The sequence below is a fragment of the Trichechus manatus genome, unplaced genomic scaffold (genome assembly GCF_000243295.1).
Source record: "Trichechus manatus latirostris isolate Lorelei unplaced genomic scaffold, TriManLat1.0 scaffold00024, whole genome shotgun sequence".
NCBI lineage: Eukaryota > Metazoa > Chordata > Mammalia > Sirenia > Trichechidae > Trichechus > Trichechus manatus.
The window spans coordinates 2622947-2627590 of NW_004443960.1; positions in this window are offsets into that span (position 1 = coordinate 2622947).

Genomic DNA, 4644 nt, shown 5'->3' on the forward strand with positions numbered 1-4644 from the left:
ACTGGTCTCAACCCTAAGGGAGAAAGAGAGAATGAAGAGAACAAGATACAAGGAAAAGATTAGTCCAAAGGACTAATGGACCACAGCTAACACGGCCTCCACCAGACTGAGTCCAGCACAACTAGATGGTGCCCGGCTACCACCACTGACTTCTCTGACCGAGATCACAATAGAGGGTCCTGGACAGAGCTGGAAAAGGATGTAGAACAGAATTCTAACTCACACAAAAAAAAGACCAGACTTACTGGCCTGACAGACTGGAGAAACCCCAAGAGTATGGCCCCCGGACACCCTTTTAGCTCAGTGGTGAAGCCCCTCCTGAAGTTCACCGTTCAGCCTGGGACTGGACAGCCTCATAAAACAAAACAGGACTAATGAGGCACAGCAGTCCAGAGACAAGGACTAGAAGGCAGGAGGGGACAGGAAAGCTAGTGATAGGGAACCCAAGGTGGAGAAGGGACAGTGTTGACATGTCATGGGGCTGTTCACCATTGTCATAGGGCAATATGTGTACGAACTGTTTAATGAGAAATTATTTGTTCTGCAAACCTTCATCTAAGGTACAAAAAAAAAAAGAATTGTCTATGTGAGATCAAATTGACAACAGCAACTCAAAAGGTTTGATGGGAAGCCTAGGGGACTGTGAGTTGAAGATAATGGTGATGGAATAATTTGGAAAAGGATAGTGAGAATTAGCAGCACAACTGGAAGAATGTAATTGATGTCACTGAATTGTACATGTAGAAACTTTGGAAATGGTGTAACTTCGGCTATTTATATTTTCACCGAAAAAAAAAGGTCCTCAAGGTTGAGAAGGGAGAGTGATGACATGTCGTGGGGTTGTTAACCAATGTCATAAAACAATATGCATACTGACTGTTTAATGAGAAACTATTTGTTCTGTAAACCTTCATCTAAAGTACAATTTAAAAAATTAAAAAAAAAATATAATACACATATTGTTTTGTGACATTTGTTGCCAACCCTGCAAAGTGTGAGCACTCTCCCCTTCTCAACCTTGGGCTCCTCATTTTCATTTGTCCAGTTTTCCTGTCCCCTCCTGCCTTCTCCTCCTTGCCCCTGGGATGGTGTGCCCATTTGGTCTGGTATACGTGTTTGAGCTATGTGTATTATTGTTTTTTAAAAAGGTCTGTCTAATCCTTGGCTGAAGGGTGAACCTCAGGAGTAACTTCATTACCGAGTTAAAAGGGTGTCTGAGGGCCATACTCTTGGAGTTTCTCTAGTCTGTGTCAGACCAGTAAGTCCGGTCTTTTTGTGTGAGTTAGAGTTTTGTTCTACATTTTTCTCCAGTTCTGTCCGGGACCTTCTATTTTCCTCCCTGTCAGAGCAGTCAGTGGTGGTAGCCGGGCACCATCTAGTTCTTCTGGTCTCAGGCTGGTAGAGGCTGTGGTAGTTGTGTTCCATTAGTCCCTTGGACTAATCTTTCCCTTGTGTCTTCGATTTTCTTCATTCTCCCTTGCTCCAGGCAGGATGGGACCAGTAGAAATATCTTAGATGGTCTCTCACAAGCTTTTAAGACCCCAGATTCTGCCCACCAAAGTAGGATGTAGAACATTTTTTTTGTAAACTATGTTATGCCGATTGAGCCAGATGTCCCCCGAGACCATAGTCCCCAGCTGTCAGCCCAGTAATTCGGTCCCTTAGGGAGTTCGGATGTGCCTAAGAAGCTTCTATGACTTTGCCTTGGTCAAGTTGCTGACTTCCCCAGTATTTTGTACTTTCTTACCCTTCACCAAAGTTACCACTTATCTATTGTGTAATTAGTGTTTTTCCCTCCTCAACTCTTCCCTCCCTCGTAACCTTCAAAGTTTGTTTCTTTCTGTGTGTAAATCTTTTCATGAGTTTTGATAATCGTGGTCTCATACAGTATTTGTCTTTCTATGGTTAACTGATTTCACTCGGCAGGAGATGTTTTGCAGGTTCATCGTTGTTCTTTAATACTGCATAGTGCTCCATTATGTGTGTGTACCATAATTTGTTTATCCATTCATCTGTGATGAGCACTTCAATTGTTTCCATCTTTTTGCTATTGTGAATAATGCTGCTATGAACATGAGTGTGCATGTGTGTATTCCTGTGTCGGCTCTTATTTCTCTAGGCTATATTCCTAGGAGTGGGATTGCTGGATCATATGGTATTTCCATTTCTAGCTTTTTTTAAATTGTGCTTGAGGTGAAGGTTTACAGAGAAAATTAGGTTCTCATTAAACAAGTAATACACATTATTTTCTGACTTTGGTTACCAACCTCGCTACATGTCAACACTCTTTTCTTCTCGAACTTGGGTTCCTCATTTTCAGTTGTCCAGCTTTCCTGTCCCCTCCTGCCTTCTGGTGCTTGCCCCTTGGCTGATGTGCCCATTAGTCTGGTATACATGGTAGAACTAAATGTATTAGTATTTGTTTTATGGGCCTGTCTAATCTTTGGGTGAAAGGTGAACCTCAGGGCAATTGGAGTATGTTTTGCTGTGTGTAATTTCAACAATAATAAAAACTGGAGCTGAGAAGTTGGGAAAAAAAGCAATTAGAATACAATGAAATCATAAAAGCTTCCAAGTACTGACTGAAAAACAAAACAAACAAAAACCAAAACACTTGTACACACGAATGTTCATAGCGGCATTATTCATGACAGACACAAGGTGGGAACTTGTATAGCACAAGGCCCAAGTGTCCTTCAGGCAGACACACACCACTGCCAGCCAATCCTGCAGTGTGTAGGTGGTGGTCTCGGGTCAGGGGACCCACCTTCATGGTCTTGCAAGTCCCGCTACGTCCCAAACCAAGAAGTTACACTGGAAACTTCTCTGGACATTGGAACTGGGATGTAGCACCATGCAAGGGACCCGGTCAGCCTTAACCTCTACATTGACCTATACCTGACTGCCTTCCATCTCTTCACCTCCTTTTCTGACTCTGGACTTTCCTCTGTCCCTCCCTTCTCTCACACAGAGGGAGTTGGGGGAAGCAGCCCCCTCCTGAAAGCTGATACACTAGAGGGACAAAGACCAGGGACCAAAATTGTAAGAGAAGTGTCTTCACTCTTCATATGCCCTTCAGACCTCTGTCTCTCTCTCTCTGTCACACATGCAGTGGCTCTCACACACACACACTGGCACACACACACTCAGCTCTGCCTCCTGCTTTGAGGAGGCTCCACCCTCACCAGCCCCTCCCTCTGCTGCACTTAAAGCAGCTAGCCTCACTTTAGGAGCAGAAACCTCAGCTGGGTTTTGTGCAGATTGGATGAGGAGGAGACACAGAAGGTGTCTGTCTGGTGAGGAGAAGGTGACTGTCCCAGTGGAGGCCTGGACTCCTCCAGGGACAAGATCGGGCTTGGTTGTGGGGACATCCCAGTGAGGGAGCTGAGGGCACTGAGGCCAGAGGGACTCCCCAGGAAGAAGGGAAGAGAAAGAGTCTTCACTCACTTGTCCTCACACCTGTCCCTCCTCACTAGGCATTGGCTTCTGGAACTCTGAGCCACCATGCAGTCCCACCAGATGAGTGAGAGCAAGTAATGTGGGGATGGTGGGGCACTGGAATTCCATTTCCCCAGACTGCACTCACACTACCAGCCCTGTTGATCCCTCTGTATAGATCCCTCAGGGCCATGGAGGATTCCTGGGGGGCTGGGGTCATAGACAGGCCTGGCTTCTGCACAGCGCCTCACACTCAAAAGGGCCCACAATCAGAAAGGCCCCATGTTTGGTTGATCTAATGCTCTGCTGTCACCATCTTAAAATTCTGAGTAACTTTTGACAAAGGGTCCTGCATTTCATTTTGCTCTGGGTCCCACAAATGATGTAGCCAGTCCTGCTTATGGGGTCAGAACATTGGTCTTGGAGGTAAATTGTGGGGGCAGCTCCTTCTGTGTGTGTGTGCAAGGAGGCACTTCATTTGTGCTCATTTCTGGGTGTGTGTATGTGTGTGTCTGAGTGTGCAAAGGCATGTGCTTTAGATATTTGTGTGTGTGTGTGTCATGGATAGTCAGGGGAGCTGAGTAACAATGAGTGCTTATGGGATAAGAGAGTTATTTTAGAAGTTAGATCTGCATGGTTGTGGGGGAGCTGAGGAACTGAAGGTGTGGAAGGGAGTTAGATTTTGGAAGAATCAGCAATCTCAGAAGCCCCCTTAGACCTGGGCGAGCCTGAGGGTGAGGGTTGGTAATGCTTTGGACAGCTTTCCTTGAAACTTTTTAAGCTCGCCTCCAGTGCCTGGTTGGGGCTGGGGCCGCCCAGGACTGACCCAGGAGCTGTGTGTCTATCTCTCCATTTTGGAGCATTTCCGACCCTCTATCTCCCGCCTGCCTTCTGCACACTCAAGAGGTTGGCCAGATGCCCCCCAGGGAGATCTGGGACTTGTGCCAATGTGGTCGTCCAGGGCCTACTGACTGCCGTGGTTCCTGGAGGGTGGCCTGAAAGCAAACAGCTCCCACTGGCCGGTGTGGTACTTCCTTTGCCCTATACCCTGAGCTGACAGTATAGTGCTATTGCCGATTTGGGGTGACTCAAATTGTTCGTATAGTCAGGGCCAGGCAGATTCTGGGGGTGGCCCTGACCACCCAGGCTATCCAGGAGCCAAGTGCTTCTAGCCACCAGATTGGGTCATTTCATGAGAGCTCATGA